This window comes from Xenopus tropicalis, chromosome 3 (genome assembly GCF_000004195.4).
Source record: "Xenopus tropicalis strain Nigerian chromosome 3, UCB_Xtro_10.0, whole genome shotgun sequence".
Lineage (NCBI taxonomy): Eukaryota > Metazoa > Chordata > Amphibia > Anura > Pipidae > Xenopus > Xenopus tropicalis.
Genome location: NC_030679.2, coordinates 70,435,840 through 70,458,544, shown reverse-complemented (window position 1 = coordinate 70,458,544; position 22,705 = coordinate 70,435,840).

The following is a 22,705-nucleotide window of genomic DNA, read 5'->3' as shown; positions in this document are numbered from 1 at the left end:
CTGTGCAAGAATTAACGCAATGCGGTAAAATTAACGCATTCGCTTGCACGCTATTTAACGCGCGCAATATGCGACTTAACGTGTGCGATAATACTTTAGCAAATCACGTGTTTTTTTGGCATCAATTTTAATGCAAAAAAGCATGCAATAACGCTTATTGCACTTTAGTGAATCAACCCTATCCCGTTCACTTTTCTCTGCCTGCGCTTTGTATGCAGATGAAGAGAAACGGAGAATCCCCGTTCATCTGTAACTTTATGTAGCCGCACTGACAGGCACAGCATCGGCTTGAGTGCAAATCTTCTTTCCTCTTCCTGTCTACAAAACACATGTACCTGTGGCCTAAGGTGTACCTGTATTTAGAATAATTATTGGTCCAAAGTTGCACCAGGTAGCTAAAATTCCCAGATTGCTGTGTTTCTTGATAAACTTGTTTGGTCTACCTGTGTTGAAGGTAGATGAACTGTACTGGAATGTGCTTTGGTGTGTGTTTGAGCCTAGGGGAGCATACAGGTAACCCTGGTTGTGAATACCTTGCAGGCTCCACCACTCTTTCTACCTGTCCACTGTGGAAGACACTGAAGTCTCTAATCGATAGTAGGGCTACCTTTGTGTATACTAGTCGTAGGATGCCATAATAAGATGATTGTGAGAGAAAATGTGTAGCGAGAGTAATTAGCGTTGTGGAATATATAACAGTAGGGAAAAAAGAAAAATAACAAATGAACATTTGCCCACAGCCACAATGTCCACTAAAAAAGTTCCATCTTGAATCCTTGCTCCATGGATAATTTAAGGAAATAGATGTGTATGTTTTATGACTTCCCTTCCAAAACATGCATTTTAGAAACTTTCTTAAAGGGGTTGTAGAGAGTAATATTCTGAGACGATTTTCAATTGGTTTTCATTGTTATTATTATTATTACAGTTTGAAATTTCAGCAGTTATCTGGTTGCTAGAGTACAAATTACCTTAGCAACCACTAGAGACTGATATATTTATAGAAGAGAAACTAAATGGGAAAAATTAGTAATAACAATACAATTTTAGACTCACAGAAAAATAGTTTTTGGCTGCCTGGGTCAGTGACTCCAATTTGAAAGTTGGAAAGAGTCAGAAGAAGGCAGCACATAATGAAGACCTGTTGAAAATGTCCTTAGAATTGGTTGTTCTATAATATAATATATAAATATATACTATAATATATATCCAAAAAAGAGCAGCAACACCGAGTTATATTCCAAAAACAATCAATTGTCCCCGATGGGGACCGAAACGTAACGTTGGCTGTTCCTGCGTTTTTAATACACAATTGATTGTTTTTGGAATATAACTCGGTGTTGCTGGGCTTTTTTGGATATTTAAATCATTTACCTTGCACCCGAGTTAAGAGCTGAAGCAGAGTGCCACCCTGGGTTCGCTGTAATATAATATATATATAATAATATATAATAGCATAAGCAGTTAACTAATTTAATCAGCAATTTCTAGAAACAGTCCATAGTGCATTAATAACACAACATAATTATTTCCCTGCTACAACATATCAAATGTTTAATCTGAGAACTGAGTGCAATTAAATATATGGTTCAAATGATTTGCAAATCATCCCATTCTCCTTTTTTTTTTTACATTTGACAGTGTCTCTCTCTTGGAAACAGAGTAGGTCACAATATGAATTATAAAGTGTTTGATACCTACATGTTGTCATACATGTCATACATGTAGAGATTACATCATTGTATAATAGATTAGTGAAGCAATTGCGGGGTGTATCTAGTAAGACTACTGGCAAAATATCAAAGTAAACCACTTTGCCGAAACAGAAGGGAAAAAAAATGAAAAAAACATTAAAATGACACCTGCACACTTTTATCACACTTTAGCCTATGCCTGCTGTGACCTAAAAAGCATGTCTGTAACTGCCCTTGCTTGTTCCAAAGCTCTCTCTGACAGCAATATTCCACTGGAACTGGCTTAGCCCGAGGAAGGAAATTGATGGGAAATGTGTTCTTGGCTTTTCTAACCAATCACAAATGTAAATGCTAGTCTGTGAGAAATCTTTGCAGCCCCACCAAAGTGCTTCCTTAAATGAGCTTTCCTAGCATGCCTTTAGCTGTTAAAGGAGAACTATAATGAAAACAAAACTGTATAAAGGTTTATTATGTGAAATATTTGGACCCTTGGGTATTCTAGATAAAGATTTTTTCTGTATCTTACCTTAAGTTGCTAAGAAACCATTTAAATGTTAAATAAACTCAATAGGATTGTTTTGCAAATAAAAGGGTGCAGCTTAGTTACCATCAGGTACATGGTACAGGTTTGCAGATGAGGGATCCAATACCTGTACAAACTTATGGAAATAACAGAGCCAAGTGGACAATTGATTGCATTTGTGTTATACCTTTCACATGTAAAATCACACACACCTGTCATCACATGAAATTGGAGTACAGTATATATTATTATATAGTATTATATACAGTATATTCAGAAGTATCACATAGTAGGCTTAGCTCTGTTTTTTTTTTACTATAATTTTTATTGTTTTTTCAAGACAAAAGAAATTTAATGACCAAAAGTTATTTTACACAATAACTATGATATAGGTTACATCATAACCAATATATAAATAATATAGAAGGCCAGTTTTTGCAACTTGCCTACACTTTGTAAATAAGCCCTCTGGAGTAAATATTTTGGCATTTGCAGTACATTTGTTTAACGCATCCTAACATATTATCATTAAATAAATGCTGCTTTTCTTCAGAGTTGTGTTTATTTGGAGCTGTGATTAACATGGATCTGCATTTGTAGCCCCATTTTACAACCCAAACGGTGGAGATTGTTTCAGCATTTCTCAAATCTTGCTTCATTAATGCTGCAGAGGCAATTTCACATGGGGCATTTTCAGCAGACAGAGTGGCACCCAATACCATGCCTGTTGTCTGACATTGAATTCGATGGGAATTGCATGACTCTACTAGAACAGGGGGATCCCTGGCTGGGGACTCTTTAAAGTGTATTTTAAGTCAAAAACCTAATGAACAAAATATGTCAAATTATTCCCACTGAAATAAGTGGGACACAGCAGTGTTAGTTTCAGGAGCTCCCCCTCTGGCTGGCTCAGGCTTAGCTCTGTTTTCTTTTTACTATAATTTTTATTGGTTTTTCAAGACAAAAGAAAGTTATTTTACACAATAACTATGATATAGGTTACATCATAACCAATATATAAATAATATAGGGGAATAGGGAAATAACTAGCTTTTTAAAGGAGAATGCAAGTCAAAATTTAAAAAGCATACTGCCCAATAGTCCTCCTATTGTTTAGTAAAAACGCCACACTTTTGGCTCACCTAATCAAATATTTACTCAGTCACACTTACTTCACATTTTCTAGAACAGACAGCCATCTCTAAAAGGTATTCTCCCTTCCTTTCCCTCCTTGCTTCATACTGCACATGTGTTTCATTCCCTCCCCCCCTCTCCTCTGCCAGACCAGCTTCTGATTGGCTGGTGGGCATGTGTAGCTCAGAACAGGAGACAGGATCAAGTTACACACATGCTCAGAGAATAGGAAGGCTGCCGCTGGCAGCCTACAGGAAGGGGAGAGAGATTTCAGTGATGTCACTGTAGTCTTCACACTGCTGTAGGCTGCCAGCACCATATCTCAGAGAAGCAAGCAGGGATCTGGGAATTTAGATATGCAGTAAGTAATTAAAAAGAATGCATTTAGACTTACTTTTAATTTATATTAACCTTTCATTGTCCTTTAAGGTAGCTTATTTTTAAGAACAAGTGACTTTAGTATTATTGCATTTCCATATGTACTTTCCAGAGTTGATAAGCCTTTTGTATATGACCTTTTCCAATAAATTCTCTTGATGTTGCTAGATCATACTGTATTCCAAATTGTTAATGACTTTTTTTTTTTTAAAATGTTTGGTATTTCTTGCATTTTCCCATTTCAAGCAATTAAAAGTCTGCAAACATTTAAGACTTGAAAGGTTAGTATTTCCAGTGCTCTTGTTGGTAGTTTATTGTATATATTTTAAAGCATTGCTTCCGGAGTCATAATAAACTTGTTTTGAGTGAACTAACGATAACGATTTTCAGAAATGTTGTATTTCTCCACAGGCCCACCAAATATGTAGCATCTCCTATATCTTTACCAGTAAAAATGTTTTGTATCGGAGTCGCACACACAGATATATGCAATCAGGGAGCTTACCCCATTTATTTTTGACCACCTTAATCAACGTTTGTGTAATATGATTTTAAAAAAAAAACCCACTGTATTCTTCATAACTTACCAATCACCTGCTACTGTATTTAACCTCAAGCCCTACAGCTGAATTTGCATGGCTGTTTGCCTAGCTCCAAGGGAAATTGTTTCCCTAAAAGATATGCTGGCTTCTATAACAAACACAGAGTAAGACTACATTATATTTTAATGAAGCTCTTTCATCTTAACATTTTAACACATGGCGTTAGTGGCATTTTAAATTAGCCCTATGCGTGCTTCAATAACTTATCTGCATTACTTTACTGGAGCAGAACCTGTTCTTTTAGAAAACAAGGCCAACCCAAAATATGCACCCATTCCATGCACCTAAATAAAGAATTGACATCTTCAAACAGAACAACCTGCACTGTACAACATGTATTGCCTCCTGCAGTGTTTTACCCGGTTGTTAGTGTTTGAGTATCACATTACACACACACCCAATGAGATGGCACAGTGGTGTACAGTGTCGGACTGGCCCACCAGGATACCAGGAAAACTCCCGGTAGGCCCAGGTGTCAGTGGGCCCTCCTACTCACCCAACCATTTGCCTTGTATACCTATACCATGGCCATTACTCAATTCTATACAAGAAGAAACGGAGGATGGAAAGGATAGGTAATAGTATGTCAAAAAGTATGTTAAAAGAAGTAATTAAGAGACTAAAGAAAGGGAGAAAACAGAGAAAGGGAGAGTGGGCCAAAGGCCTAAGGGTTTTCTGGTGGGCTCTTGGCACCCCAGTCCGACACTGGTGGTGTAATTAGGAGAGGGTAGGCTAATAAACCTGATAATGCTAAGCTGTGCAAAGGAAATGCATGGTCCATTGTGGGCAAAATATACATTGATTTTAGCCAGTTTTTGCAAACTTGCCTACGCTTTGTAAATAAGCCCTCTGGAGTAAATATTTTGGCATTTAACACATCCTAACATATTATCATTAAATAAATGCTGCTTTTCTTCAAAGTTGTGTTAATTTGGAGCTGTGATTAACATGGATCTACATTTGTAGCCCCATTTTACAACCCAAACGGTGGAGATTCAGCTTTTCTCAAAGCTTGCCATGCACCTGTGTCAGTACAGGCAGGTAAAAAAGAATGAATTATGTTTCTTCCTGCACCTCCCTGAGGTGGAACTCAGGAAATCAACCGCAAAGGAACGCAGGACGAAATGCCCATGTGTACAGACCCTCAGGCTGACCAGAATATTAGAACAACCAGAATGCTTGGATCCTTGTTACTTGTCTGCCTCAGGGTAGTTTACATACCGCATTCAAATCCATAATAAAATTATTCTGGTATGTAAATTACAAAAAGAAAGAATGTAGGTTTTTAAAAACTGTAAATGGCCACATTGTGTAAATGGTGGCAAGGATAAAGTATAGGGAAATAAACACATTTTTCTGTACACAATAACGACAAGCCATTGTTGCTCCAACACAGTACAAAATTAGCAATTGGATCTCTTTAGAGAGAGAAAAGGGTGCTAATCAATACCACAGGGGGGATAATCTATACCCAGACAGAAAACTTCTGCTTGAATTAGGTTGCTGTGAATGGATCCTTCACCAGTGTTTATTGGGGACTGGGGAGCATGTTTATAACATGTTTTTTTGTATTATTATTAGCATTTAAAAACTATGTAAACTATTTGTGTCAGACCTGGGACCCAGATCCTTTAGGAGAACTGCTGCATAGTAATTATTCAATGTTATTAATAGCATGGGACCTATAATTTATACAGTATGGGACCTGTTATGCGTAATGCTCAGAATTCAGGGCTTTTTGGATAAGGGGTATTTCCATAATTTGGATCTCCATACCTTAAGTCGACTTAAAAATCATTTAAACATGAAATAAACCCTATAAGTGTGTTTGCCTCCAATAAGGATTAATTATATCATAGCTGGGATCAAGCATAATGTGAGACTTCAAAGCAAATTCAGTGCCTTGTACACAGCTAGAACATGATCAGTGTAATTTCCTTCCAGGCAATGCTTGCAACTGTATAATGCTCCACGGGCGAGAAGAGCAAAATATATGCTTTCTTTTAGCTCTCATTATAAAGAGACTTATGAGACTGTGACTTGCATGCTGTTTATTTTGATAAAACTGAGAAAAATGTATGCAGAAGATGTAAAGGATCCCATATGGATATAGCTGTAATACTGCTCAGTGACAGACACATTGTACACACTTTTCTAATTTCTTTCACTAAAAGCAAATTTAAAGAGATCTAAATATTAATTTCTTCAACTATGCATGTGCAAGGCATGGTGCTGGTATAGCTTGTTGCAATCTAAATCAAAGCTTCATTGTTTATTTATGAATACTGGCTTTCTGTTCTTTATGGCGCCATGTTATCCCTCCTGTAAGGATTTCCTTGTGTTTTCATTCATATGCCATGTCGTATTTCTTTGTTTTCATTCACTTGAGTGGCTCATCAGCACTGATCACGTCTTTCCTTACACAAGCGAGGCACCACTAGCGGGAGATGGGACCTATGCAAAATAGTTATGTCAGCTCAGTGAAGTCAAACTCATATTTTCTATATCAGGGATATCCTGTAGGTTATGAACCAACCCCCCAGCATTTTGCACCAGCCAACTTTAGGTGTTAATATTAGAAATGTATCTGTCTGCACACTGATAACCTCCTATGTTCACAATTACTGATGTAGTTTTTTTTAGCAATGCATTGTGCAATTATTTAAGAGACGGTTCATCCTTCAGTTCCGGATGCATAATTAATGCTTTGCTTCAGCACAACAGCAGACAGAAATATCTCTGTGATCATGTTTTTAATGCTTTGTGCAAAGGGACACCAACAGCTCATTACCAGGTATCATACTGATATAAGAGAGCTTCCGGGAACAAACCTACTGCTCTCCATTGTTGTCGAGACTTTGCATTCATATTGACATACAAAAGGCAACCGAAGAAAATATATTTTGGGGAAATATGGGAGCTTTATTTATAGTGTAAATGTAACCTACAGAAGATGTCACGTGTAATATTCATTGTGGCATCAAAGAAATTATATTGAGAATGTCACGTCATACTGTTTTATGATACAGTTGAACAGCTGAGGGATGCCTATGTTTTAGTGACCTCCTGTGGTCAATATTCACACAACAATAAAATAGAGCCTTCCTTTAGAAGATTGTTGTTATTATTATTGTTATTATTATTATTATAAACCCATATTTAGAAAATCCATTATATTTTACATTGTACAGTAAATGGGTGTATGCATTAATGTGCAAGAAAACATACAAGACAATTTATAATCAATACAAGAGGTAAAGAGGATGGGCAATATTAGGTGAGAATTGTGGATCTGAGCTTTGCATTTAGCAACATACTGAAGCCATGATAAGCTAGATGAGGGTAAGCTTCTCTAAAGAAATGTGTTTTAAGAGATATTTTGAAGGCAGAGAGATTGGGAGAAAGTCGGACAGACTGTGGGAGAGAATTCCAGAGAAGGGGGGCAGCCCTTGCAAAGTCTTGAATGCGAGCGTGTGAGGAGGGAATGAGAGGAGTTGTGGAGCAGGTTGGTAGAGAAACATAACAAGTTGTTTGAGTATCTGGAGATGAGTTTAGTGATGTAAAGTGGGAGGGTTATGAACTGAATTAAAAATAAGGGAGGAGAGGCTCTTGGATCCCCTGTCATTCAGGGGAAGTTCATAGACTGTATACTGTTCAGTGACACATGGGGCAGATTTATTGAAATGTGAGTTTAGAGGTCAATACATAAAAACTCACCCATGTTCTATTCAATAATACACTTCTAAAAATCCCATAGGAATGAACAGAATGTGGAAATCAGCCCCACTGTGTTTTATACTGCTCTAATTACTTTCACTAAAAACAAATAAACTGGGTCTATATATTAATTTATTTAATTATCCATGTGCAAAGTTGCAGAATAATTTGGTCATATGATACTGGTATAGCTGGTCATCACTCTTGTAAGGATTTCCTTGTGATTCCATTTATGTGCCATGTCCTCTATCCCAGTTTAGTGTTATGAACTGCTTTGAAAGTGTAGTCATTAGTTTGAATTTTATCCTGGATGGTAGGGGAAGCCAGTGCAGAGATTGGCAGAGTGGCACGGCAGAGGAGGAGCGGTTTGAGAGGTGTATGAGCCTGGGTGGCAATGTTTATTATGGACTGGAGAGGGGACAGTATTTGAAGAGGAAAAGCCAATTAAAAATAACAATTACAGTAACCAAGGAGTTATATGATGAGAAAGTGAATAAGAATTTTAGTAGCATCTTTAGTGGTAAATGATAGTATTTTGGTATTAGGTATTGTTGTTAACTATTTGCGATGTTATGGGTGTTGGATAGGGAAAAGAAAACCATTTCTGTTTTAAGGTGGACATACACTAAAAAGATCCACTCGTTTGGTTAGGCTGCAAGATGCGAGGGTCTTTCCTCGATATGCCCACCATGAGGTGAACGATATTAAATTGATCCAATCATTTGGCCTCAGGGATCTGATTGTTTGACCCAAATCACATTGAGAGGGTGTAGGCCATTGGTGTGAGGACCACATCAATGAGCTGATGTTCTCCTCATTCGTGTCAAAAAAGCTTGCGGTCACATCAAAGAAGCGGTGGCCTCTCACTTTCACGCATTGATAAACATACCTACTAAAAATCTGCAGTAAGCTTTAGTTTCACTCTTTAAAAGATATGCACCACAGTGTCAAGAACAAGTATATGCCATGACATTTTTAAAATAGACATAATAGGGTTGATTCACTAAAGTGCGATAACGCTTATCGCATGCTTTTTTGCGTTAAAATAGACGCAAACGTGCGATTCGCTAAATTATTATCGCATGCCTTAAGTCGCATATCGTGTGCGTTAATTAGCGCACAACCGCATGCATTAATTTTACTGCATTGCATTAATTAGCGCGCAGAAATAATACTAACGCATGATTCACAAACACTTAGACGCGCTAAATATCCATGCGAAAATTAACACCTACTTGGACCAGGCGGTAATTATAGAAAAGTACAGTTAATTGCTTTTGGCAACACAATATGGCCTCTGCAGTGTGATTTATTCAAGTCTGTGTTGGCCCTAGAGTGATGCAGCCTCCAGTTTGCAGGGAAATGGGCATTTTCAAAAAAAGTAGTTTTACGGACGTAATGATGTGTATGGCTAATATGGTGTGCGCGCGATAAGTAGCGCACGTTAATTAGTGTGCGCAACAAGTAGCACGCTGCGTTAATTAGCGCACATTGCGTCAAATACCGCACGAAAATAGTCTTTGCGACTTAAATAACACAAACAGCATCACGTCTAAATTAACGCAAATATCCTTTTAATGAATCGTGCGTTAAGACGCGAAAAATGAGACGCTATTAAATTTTTAACGCTTGCTATAAATAGCGCTCGTTTTAACGCATCTTAGTGAATCAGCCCTAATGTGCCTTTAAAGAAGACAAGTCAAGAATGTGCCAGTGCATTATACTCCTCTAAACATAGATGAAATGTAGTGAGAAAAGTAGTGTTTAAAGTAGATTTATTATATAAATTATTATAAAATTTCCCCCCAAACCCTACTCATCCTTCCCATCTGTTCCACTTCCTGCTGCCTCCTTTCCCAGGCTGTGCATGGGGGCCAGCGGCACTCAGCACACTGCACTGTAGGATAGGAACCAATCAGCAGTTAGGCTGACCTGATAGGGAACTGAAGTCTGTCTTTGCTTGTGTGAATGTAATATTGCTAGTATGAAGGCAATGCAGTGATTGGTTACCCACAGGGATGGCACAGAAAACAAAGGATCAAAAGAGAGCTCCAATACAGTAATATTAGTGGCAGTTACTGTGCCCCACAGCATTGTTTGTCAGTCAGTGGCACACTCGGCCCCATGTAACTTCCCCTCCCCACCCCCCATAGTTGCACCTTCTGCTTCTTCTATAGTTTTACCCCTGTATTATTTATAAAGCTAGCAATTGTTTTAATCCCAAACTTAAATTAGGTGCCATATATCATTTAGAATTGCCTAAATTATTAAGCTAATTTAAAAAATAAAAGTCTTATGAGTCCCTTTCTCAGAACCACCAATGTACTTCAGTTACCTTATTTTTAGATTATTTGCAGTGGCTACATTTGTATTTGACAGAAATTTTGCCTTAAAGGAATAGCTTAGTGAAAAAATTAAACTAGGTAAATAGACAGGCTAGGTAAAATACAAAAAAAATGTTTTCAATATAGTAAGTTAACCAAAAATGTCATCTATAAAGGCTATTACGTTAGACATCTGCCCACTCCAGCCTTTATAGATCACATTTTGTGTCAACTAACTATATTAGAAACATTTTTGATTTTGCACAGCCTATTTACCCAGTTTTTTTTAAAGGGGACATATTAATAATTGAAAAACTGCCAAACAGTTTCCCCATCTAAAAATAAGACTTTTTTTTCAATTTACATAGTTACACAGTTAAACAGTTAAGTTGGGTTAAAAAGGGACCAAATTCCATCAAGTTCAACTCATCCAAGCGAACCCCAGCACACATAAGGGCTGATTCACTAAGGTGCGTTAAAACAAGCGCTATTTATAGCATGCGCTAAAAATTTTATTGCGTCAAATTTTTTGCGTATTAATGCGCGATTCACTAAAAAGATACTTGCGTTAATTTAGACGCGATGCTGTTTGCATTATTTAAGTCGCGAAGACTATTTTCATGCGGTATTTGACGCAATGCACGCTAATTAACGCAGTACTCACAAATTGTCACCACGTGCGAAAAAACGCACGCCATATTAGCCATACACGCCATTACTTTCGTAAAACTACTGTTCTGAAAATGACTGGAGGCAGCATCACTCTGTCAATACCATAACGTAGAAGAGATGTGGCATCAAAGAATTTCTGAATTTGTATTTTACAGTATTAATGAATAATCACATTTCATACCAGCATTAACAGGAATATTGATTGTACATATTAAAATGTTGGAAAGGTTTCAGTGGAAAACATAGACATGAAGGAAGCATTGAAGCTGGAATGCTGACTTCTTCACAATAATGAGTAACTTTGATCTCAGCTAAATCACTTTACTTTTCTGGCATGCCCTTCTAGAACAAGATCAGACAGGATCATCATATACAAAGGCACCTACATGCTGGTAATCAGGAAAAACTAGGAACTTTGGGTGGTATTGATTGGAAAGACTGAGAAACCTAAGACAATGTAAGTAAAATACATAAATACATAGATATAGTAACATCAATAACTTAACATAGAAAAAAAATGCAATGGACATCTAATACAGAAGAACAATATCTGCTATTTAGACAAATGGGGCTCTGTACAAAACCATTTAAGTTGTAACCATTTTTAGTTCCTGACACTGCATCTATTTTTATGGACTCTTTATACCCAAGATATAAGGTTGCCATCTCGGCCTTTCTGGACAGATGACATAGGAGTAGGGGCCAGGACCAAGAGGGGAAAGACCAGTCATGCATACCTCCCAACATTTGAAAAATGCAAAGAGGGACAAAAATATATGCTGTGGCAAAAATGTTTTCATGACCACACCCCCTAAACACTTCCATTTTACAACATTTTGTAGGTTGTGTAAAGTTTGAACACATTTCTGGAGGTTTTGGGTTGTTGCTTTATATGTTATTACAGTTTTGCTAATGAAGGTGAAATTGCCCTTGCAAGTCTCAGTTACCCCAAGAAACCTGTTTATCTTATTAGTTACAATTGTATCTAAGTGCAGGTGTTGAGTATAATGGACTTTCTGCCAAAAGCTACTTATCTAATTAAGTCTGATAAACTTTGTATCTCTACTTAAGGCATTCAGTGCAGGAGATGAATCCAGGACTGTGGGCTGAGCTGTTAAAATTGGGACAGTCGGGAAGTATGGTCATGTAAAAGAGGCAGATCAATGTTCTGGGCTACAATGCAAAGAGGGAGAGGCTATGACTACATTTGACAAAGCAGACAAAGAAATGTTAAGGAGGCCCTGTTAAGGAGATGATGGAGGGAAGCAGAACAGCCAGGGATTAGAAATTTACATGCAAGTATTTTGCCTACAAATTTGTAATACCTACACTGGCCTTGGCTGGTATTTTACTGGCTAAGCTTGTGAAACACCAACCAAAAAGCTAAAATCAGCTGTGCCTAATTATGGTGTACAAGCAAAACCTATTAGGACAATGCCACATGAGGCTGATTCTAGGCAAGCGGAAAAATGCTTGCTGAGAATCAGCCCCTCCACTCTAAGGCTGATGCCACACTGGGTGTATGGCGTATATTTTCGGCAAGCCAAAAATCGCTCTTACCTGTGCCTGCATCCGAATGAATGGAATACGCTCGGGTGCAGGCACTTGTAGCTGATATCCGCCAAAGATACAAAGTCTTGAGTTTTTTGGCGGATATTAGCTACATGTGCCTGCACCCGAGCATATTTCATTCATTCGGGTGCAGCCACAAGGTATAGTAAATGTAGAGTAGCAGGGCATATTCTCGGCAAGTGTTTTTCAGCTTGCCAAGAATACGCCTGGGTGGCATCAGCCTAAAAATCTTTAAGTTGTGCCTGCACTCAGAAGCCTTGAATCCGCCAGGTGCAGACACACAGCCAGAAGCAGCTGGAAACTGCTTGAGTATGCAGTTTCTGCCAGAAATACACTATATTCATCTGCACCCGGGCAGATTCAATGCAACTGGGTATTTTTTTTGTTATTAGATTAGAGGGGCTGACTCTTAGCAAGCATTTTTAAGCATGCCGGGAATCAGCCCCTTGTGGCATAGCTCTTATACTATACTATTATTATGAACAAAAGACTGGTTTGGGACTGATACACTTGCATTTTGCAACACATGCGACCAGTGACGTTGTGGGGTTAGGTAAATGACGAGCTGGCAGTGGGGGAACAAGGGTCTAAAGTAAGGGTAGGCAACAGAAGGGGTATTTGCCTAATGCCCCCCACTGTCATGCTCTATGCACATGCCTCTTCTGCCTACCCCTATTTCCAGCCCTGAGCACAAGTCTGCTATGCCTTTTGATGCAAGCCCCTCTGGGAACCCTTAAATTACCATCATGTTCAGGGTTGCAGTAGCGCCAGAGTTCTTCAAAGCTCCCAATGGCACTTGGCGTAACTAGAAGTGCAAGAAGTGTGTTTGGAAGCTAGTACATTAATGAATGCATTTAATAAATAATGTCAATAAGCACAACATAGAAAGGGCACACTGGCTGTATTCTGAAGATGGGACACTAGATGGCATAAACACACTAGCTTTAAAGGCAGACTTCATGAATGTGCAAATGCATCTTAAAGAGAAAATATATCCCCCTTTTTGAAATGAGCTCATTCAGTTGTACTTATGTGCACAAACATTATCTGATTTTCCAGAAATAAATCTAAATTTATTTTTTTACACAAACATACCTGATTGTACAGACTGAAGCATAGGCGGATTGTGACTTTTTGTTTGGGGAGGCTAATAATGGAACATACATAGACTGATCTAAAGCTAATGGGAGACTTGGTGGATTCACTGCTGGCCTAAAAAATGAAGCCCCCCCAACTACCTCTTGTAGTTCCCACTGACTTCCAGGGACACTGTGCAAAAGTGGATGCAAAAGTATTCATATTCACACTTCTGTTCTCCATCCATTTTTTAAATGTGTTTTAGTTAGTTTTATAGAGAGAAAGGCAGTGGGACATCCCAGGCACATTATATACAGTGAAATGCAGTCTATATTTACAAAACCAGCACATTATATGCCGTGAGACGCAGTGCGTACTGATGACATATTCAGACATGCACTCGCACTATAACACTGGCACTAATATACAACATTGGTTTGTTTCCCAGCTATGCAGTCTCATGAGCACTCCACTGGAACTAACTAGAAATTAACAAAACAATGACAAAAGTAAGAAAAAAGTAAGTGCAAAAATCAACAACGCATATATATTTAAGCACAATTAGTGGGATGTGGGGATGAGAGTTGCTGAGGTTCTTAGGTAAAGTTTTCAGCCTGTAGATTCTTCTTATCAGTCTTCATTTCTGCATTGCCTACATCTGTGCCTTGTTTGGCTGTCAAGAGAGATGTGCTCTGATTGGAGAATCCACTAGAAAAAAGATTCAATCAGAGCACAAAAAAAATCTAATAACAAAAAAAATACCCGGAAGCATTGAATCTGCCTGGGTGCTCCCCACCTTTCTTTTATATTTTAGTGTTGCAGGGTTAGAATATGCTGACTAATACCACCATCTAACAGTGACTAATATGGCCGCCAGATAATATATATATATATATATAGATCCAGTAGAGCAAGACCCCCTGCATATGCTGATCTCTGTAATGTTGACATCTTAATTCTAGGTACTTTATGGTTCCATATTATTGAGATTAGTAAAGAATTTAGTAGTTTAAAAAAAGGATTTGGGGAGCCAAAAGCAATGCGACCCAAGAACAATATTGGGAGTTGTGCCCACTGTGTAAGTTTGGTAGTCATATCTGTCACTATTGGGTCTATATTGTTTTTCTTATACCCTTCACCTCCAAGATGAAAGATTCTTGGCCACCTGGTCAACCTCCACTAGAGTCGATTTATGCCTATTGATTTTAACTCTGGAGACCAAACTCAGTAATGATAGGGCCAGGTTTCACTAACTATATTAGCATATCATCTGCATAAGTACAAATGGGGAAAAGAGCATATTATTAGCATGTATCTGGGCTACTGGGGTATTGTATACTCCCTGTATCCAGTGTATGAATCGAGGTCCAAACCCATAACTTCTCAGTGTTTACCAAAGGAAGGGCCATTCTATGGAATTGCACACTTTTTCAGGATCCAGCACTGCTACCACTCTAAAGCCACTATTATAATGAGTTATTTGTAAGGAGTCAACGGATAATTATGTCTATTGGTCTTGTTGGGATAAATCCTGTTTCATCCGTATGGAAGTCCCTATTCTTATCACAGCACGTGGTACAACGAATCTCTGTAAAGCAGAGGGACTTAAAATTCCAGAATACAACACTTCACAATAGAATAAGGTGAGGGAGGGGTTACATTACAGTGAGACTCTAGGAGGGGTAAGGAACTGACACATACAAACACAATATCATAGGTCCTTGCAATCTGTAGAATCAGGTCAGTCTGTGTAAATATAACAGATTTAGATGCATGCTTTACACTGAATTGATTTATGTGCAGCCCTGCACCAAACATCTTTATTAAGTGCTAACTAGCCCTTTGGCATGTGCTATCAATATGTGGCCGGTATTTAAGGGGTGAGGTTGCAACCCTAACCCCAGCATATAAGTGATGACGGGGTGTTGCTTTCAATTACCAAAATGTGCAGTACATGAATGAGCCAACATACTGCCATTATTATAATACCAAATCTGTTAATTTAATTAAGACTTCTCTCTAGTACATCTGCGGGTTGTAGCTCTCAAATACGTTACTCCAAGTCTGCAAGTAAATAACATAAGTGTTAAATTGTAAAAGTGCCAATATGTATTTTTTTTATTAACACATATTGATAAAACAGGGCTGGAACTAGGGGTAGTCAGAGGAGGCATTTGCTTAGGCCGGAACAGTGGGGGTGCTATGCAGGTACCTGTTTTGCTTACCCTCCAGTCCAGGCTCTCTTTCCCTTTGCCACTGCTACTTGTCACCGGTCTGCCTCCCCCCCACTGGCGTGGTGGCTGGCCAGGTTGGCTAGGGTGTCCGGCTGGCTTGGCCCGCCTCTGTTGCCAACATATGCCCAAAAGAGTTTACACTTTATAAAAATAGCAACCCATTGGGTCTTTGCTTTCATTTGTCTATTATAGGACACTGTTCATTTTCAAATTTGCAAGGGTTTCATGTTTTTTGTATTTGCATTCTAATACTGCCTCTTTAGAATTTTAAGTACTCTCTCATTAGGTACAGTATCCCTAGCAACCAAACAGCAGCAGACTATAAAGTTGTAATTAATTCAGTTTTTACTTTCTATGGAGTGATGATAATGTGACTGATATTCTGGTATTTTGTAACTGGTTTGTATCTCCTATATAAAGTCTTTTTAGTAGTCAATGAAGGTGAGGATTCTACTTCTACAGCTCATCAGAAAAAGTGAAGGTATGCCTGACAGGTCTGTGTGAATGTAAGCCTTGTGACACAAACAGCAGCTTGGAATAAAGCCCTAATTTAGCAGCATCGTAAAGACAATAATATAAAGGTGTAAAACATGGGTTCTGTTTGCCAAATTGTGATCCTTTACAGCTGTATGTCTAGTGATTGTATTTTACTGAGTTCTGTTTCTAATAAGACTATTTAATATCCTGACAGTACTTTGAGTGCTTTCATGTACTGGGAAAATGGAACTCACTTCAATATGAAGACAAACAATGTAATGCATCAAAAGCCTTCCTGCTGGATTGTGCAATTTCATTAAAGAAAATCACAAATGTTAACATTGTTAAACAGACAGAACATTTACAAAAGAGAGCTATCAAAATTAATTTTGGGCCTTAACAATAAAGAAGGAAAATGGCCTTGAAACAAAAACTGAAAGACACAAATGTGCTGTCAGCCAGAGACAAGTCGGAGACAAGAGCAGAATACATAACAGGCCCCAGATCATTTATTCACTGAAAAGATCCATTGCGGTACTTTCAGGGGAGATTTACTGTCAGTCAGTGGCTGGCAAACTATAGCGCCTCATTCTTCTTATCAATACTCACTGAATAAAGTGAGAAAAGGCAAATAATACTGTGTCCTTATTTAAGCTCTATCTGCAGACAGACTCTTGCATGCTTAAATAACATGAACTGTTTCACAAGTTGTGTTTGTTTCCAACAGAATAACATTTAGAGGGTGGCATTCAGGCACAATGGGAACTAAAAAGCTCAGAATAAAAGAAGGAACTCTTTCTGCTCAAATTACTTTTTAAAAAATTCAGTTGGTATTTGTTTGATGTAAATATAGAAATCATTTGCATTGCTTTTAGTACTTAGCTTTAATGAAGTTGTTGTCTATGTGAAACCTTTCTTATCTCCTCCAATTGACCTCTAATTGTGTTTTAATGCACTTACAGGAAGCTGACCAGGGGCTTGCAGCCCACAGGGAGTGGTCACTGTTACATGTATGGGACCTGTTATTCAGAACAAAAGGAAATCATTTTTTATACCTGTATTAATAGCAGCTTAAGAGCCAGGACATTTGCTCTGCTTTTCTTAGGCTACATTTTTTCTTCAGGCTTAGAGAAGCAGACACACTCCTGTAAGCCGCTCCGTGTACCTACACTGTACAGTACAGCTTCCTCCTTAATGCAGGCACATGGAGTGCAGCTGAGGTTGGCTTGACAAAGTGATAGCAGGTATTTTCAGGCTGACTTTTGCTCTGTGTGCCCAGGCCCTAAGTTTTGTAAAGACCATGGGAGCACTTACCGGACCATCAGTGTGTGCTCAACGTACAGCCCAGGCCCTAAGGGCATACACTAGGTATATTTATTGCTTGTGTCTCTGCTAAGATACATGCAACATTTAAACAAATGTACCTAGTGTATGACCTTAAGCTGCTATTATTGGCAAACATACAGTAAAGCTAACATCCAGGAGGCATGCATGATATACTACCTGGTTTACATGGAGTCCTAAAGCCCTCTTCAGCCATGGGGGTACTGGCCTGTACTTTATTTTGCCACAAAATACTTTTACTCCTAAGTTATATTGCAGGGCTTTAAGTAGAATCTATTCAGAGAAGCAGCCATACAGTCACACATAAATCTGAATGGTTATTACCTAAAGGGAGAGGTGCAAGGGGTAGAGCAGACAATATTTCACTAACCACACATTTCCTATCTTATATACATACAAACCTGTTAGAACACTTGTATTCCTCTAATAGCTGGTAGCTAAAGCTAGGCACATTTAAATCCATTTTCAGACTTGTGGCAGTGAAACCACATTATAGGTCCTATCAAATTCTCAAGTATGGTGATCCTTGTAATAAGTTTGTTCAGTCTCCTGAATGATCAAAAATACTGTGCAAGTGATTTATACAAGCACAAGCTGGATTGCCAGGCTGTACTATTATCTAAATAACCAGAGTTTGACTCTGCAATTGGCTTCCAGCTCTACAGGGTCATGCAATTTGGTATAAAACCACTGAATTTTAATTCTATATCATGAGTTTTAGCTGATACCTGCAGAATTATTCCTAATAGCATGATGTAAATTCCTAAAATAAAAATAGCACTTATGCTCGATATTAGCATATGTGTGTCATCAGGTCCCTAATCTAGGTTCTTATTTTTAAGTTTCCTTTTCAGTCCATCTTTCCCAGGTGAAATACAAAATAGAATTGAATTTAAAAGAAAGCCTTACCTCTATTAATTGTGGTATTAGAGTTATATCATGTGAGCATGATCCACTGAGGCACAATGGCCTAATTGTGGCCAAAATAATTATGTAATAGGTCATACTTGCCAATATAGAAATAAAGGTACTGTCACATTTGAAAGGGGAACATTTTCTTTAAAAAGATTCTGGTCACAGAGAGCTGCATATAAGTGACAGTGTACCTTGTTACAATTCTGTCCTTTGCACAGGGTGAGGCCAAGGAACAGACAGCAAATGTACCTGCCTTAGATGCAATTGTAATGAACCGTGTTTAAGATATCATTTTTTCTACCAACACTTATTTTTTCTCTAAGAAGGGTACATACTGGATTTAGTGAGATGGAAACCCTCTCCTCAGAATTGACTAAAGTTGGGCTGAAGTTACTACAAAATACTTTACGTTTATGATTTTATAAAAGAAATGAACAGATGTTAAGATTCTGATATGGCATTCATCACATTTACAGTGCCATCAAGTAAGGACTGTAAATAACTGTTAGATAACTATGTAGATAAATACATTTACACAAGGGGTTATATACAGACACCAAGGATGCCAGTGCAATATGCAAATATGTGCTGCACATCCGAGTTTTACCTGGGCTTCTCACCTAGTGCCAGACTTGAAATCTTCAGAGCACAGAGAAAGCCTCTCATAATTACAATAAGATGCCAAATGCAGGAATTGGCAGGCAGGGACATATACCTCTGTGATCCATTTTGGTATCATGTCTAAGGCTGTCATTAGTTCATTCTGTCTGATCACTGAGTTTCTTATGTACATTTTTGCGTAGTAGCCTCAAATTATTAAGTCTGATATTTTGAAAGGGCAGTGACGGTTCAAGTAGCATTTGCTAGAAAGCAATATACAGTAGGACTGCATGAAGTAGAAATATCCCATGGCCAAACCAAAGCTTAGGGATAAAATATAAGTGGATTAGGAAAAGGAAGTAATTCTCTTGGACCCTGTGAATAGAACTAATTATGTAAGTACTTGTGGAAAAAGAAGCTCTTGGCATTAAGCATCAGTTAGAGCTGATTATATCTAGGCTGCAAGGCTGGGTACATGCCCAGCATTGTTACACACTGAATTCATTCATCAGGCAATAGTATTACATAAAGCTCAAGTTTTGCTCTTTTAGAACACTTCAGTATCCCAAAATGTATTACTAATAAAAATATTTATAATCTAAACAGAAAACACAAATAAAGTCTCTGAAATATGAAAATATCGAGCTCGGATTAAATGTAGAGCAATACTGTCAGGTTCAATATCCCCTTCAGGAAAAAGGGCTGAATTGTGGGAAAAAACATCTTTCTGTTACTTAGTAGGGTAAGCTTTATACAATGTTCTGTTTACAAGATACACAAGTGATTAATTTGCCATTAATGGTTATTGCAAGGTGCATGTATTAAAATGTTTTTTTCTTTTATCAGTGCCAACCAAATTATTATATTTATGGTCTGACATTTATTTTAATATCTGTTGAACTAAATACACTGAATTTTGATAATGACTAGTACTTATTTAGAGAATTTCTCCGAATGCATTTTTGTATCGTAGGAATATTTCAATGTCATAACAGGATTCTGGGAAGAAATTCCTTAAGGCTCCTAGAAAAGTCCATTTACATGGGCTTTGTCCCATTTACATGGGTTTATCCTATAGGCTAAAGCTCACCCACTGGGTTTAAAGCAGAAGCCAGGATAACAGCTGATCAGATTCCCAACTACAGACAGGTTTCACCCTTTTTGGAGCTCATCAGTGTAGCGCAGGGTTTTCTGATCAGCTTAGGTAGAGCCAGGAGTGGGGATACACGAACAAGCTAAAGGGATTGAGAAGACCGCCTCATACGTATGCAAATGTCATAACAGGATTCTGGGAAGAAATTCCTTAAGGCTCCTAGAAAAGTCCATTAATAGATTTCCCTTTAGCATCTGCACCCCTCTCCTGGCCGACTACTTTGTTTACAGTCCACAATTATTTAAAATCTGTTGTCAGCTCCTTTTGTTTTCTCACCATAAATGACATTTATTGATTAAATCCTCCTTTTAGTATATCACTTGTTCTCAGCATTGAATAACAAGCCCACATGACCTCATTCCCTTACACCTTGAGCGAATTTTTTCGGCAGGCATCCTACCCACATAACTGTGGTTATACAGGTATGGGTTCCGTTATCTGGAAGCCCTTTACCCGGAAAGCTCCAAATTATAGAAGGCCATTTCCCATAGACTCCATTTTAATCTAATAAGTTTTTCTTTTTTTAAAAAAATTATTTCCAAATTTGCCTGGTTTTCAATGTGTGGTTTTCAATGTCTTTATTTTTTGTTATTAAAAAGAAAAACAATATCTTATGTTGATAACAACCAAAAAGTGTATGTCAATCGTAGCTAGTAGGTATTTATTCTGTAAAACACTGTGAGCATGTTGGTGTTATTTAAAGTTTTAAGCAGAAGGAAAGGTAAAATCACTGGGGGAGTTGTTAGGCACCTCCCTCCCCCAATGATTCTAGTGGCTTACATACCACTCCCTGACACTCTTCTTCTTCAAAGCAACTCCTGCTTGAGTTCTATTACTTCATTTTCTTTTATTCTTCCAGTTGTCCCCTGCAAAGTAGAGTGCATCACAGTACAGAGATCTCAGAAAAAATGTTGTACTGCGCATATTCTTACCAAGCCTAAAAACACTCAGCAAATGGTACCCAGGGCTGGAGTGTTTTTTGAAGAAGAAGAGAACCAGCTCAGAATAACAGGTACTAAACAGGTACTAAAACAGGCAAACTGCTAGTTTAGCTTGTGTCCTGTGTGTCCTTGAGAAATGAAGGCTTTGATCATTAAGTAATATCTTTATTGATATGTGTATTGGCAGCATAAATACAAAACACACTAATGGACATTTGAATGTATTTTTAATGAGCCAGTAACAAGGTATGTTATATAATGTTTAAGTGATCATAAACATGGCAAAATCTTCTATTCTACTAGAACTCCAGCCTGATGCAGTGTCTATTTTTGACTTGTTCTCTTGCTCCATTAATAGAATTTAAAGAAAAGGTGTGATCATTTCCTGAGACAAAGAATGATAGCATGAATTGCAACACTAACATTTTACAAACCCATACACACACTTATGAATACAGGGCTGCTTATATTTATTTAGGACAGGCCTGTATCTGCATCATGGGTAAAAAATTCATGGTGATTTATAGCCATAAAAATGCATTTTGTACAATATATTTGGTTTGTAATTGAGCATTATTATATGCAAGTACTTGGGACACTTTCACTTTCTAGTATTAGCGTGGATGTGTGTGCAAAAGTGTGTGTTGGAAGTGTCAAAGTCTGTGTTGAAATGAATGTCATAGGGGGAAAGGCTGCTTGCATTCTTGCATTAGTAATATAGGATATACCTTTGTATCAAGAGGGGTAATTCAGATAAAATACTTAGGAGAATAAAAGAAGCCTAGTAATTCATTTATACAGCCTAGTAATTTATAGAATCCAGATATTCAGAAGTGTGAATCTGTACATAGGTTTCCCTGTTGTGATTAAAATTTGTCAAGTAGACATTGACTGAAAACACTTATTCCCAAGTGTTCCTGGGGTGACAGTACCAGCAGCTATCTTACCCTCTCTACATGTTTACCTGTACTGTAACTAGAGGTTAGTGAGCCCCACACCAAAGTTGCTTTATGGCACCCCTAAATCTCAGAAAGGAGACATTTTGCATAAAGACATAAAACAACTGTTTGTCAGGACTACCTGCTTTCATGGTGGACTAGTAAAGATCTAAGGTACCTGCAGGTTCATTTACTTACAGTACAGGCTGCAGTGTTCAGTAGTCTTTCTGGAACAGTGGCTTCTCTCCTGCCCTGCCAGGTGGTAGTGATGCACAATACACTTACCTGGCCTGCTATTTCAGTGTGCTACACAGGGGCTGAGGCCTTTCCATGGTCTCTATGGGGTGTCTGGCCTGTCTATTTGCCCTGAGTCTTCCTTATAGTGCGATATACAAAAGGGAAACTGGTAT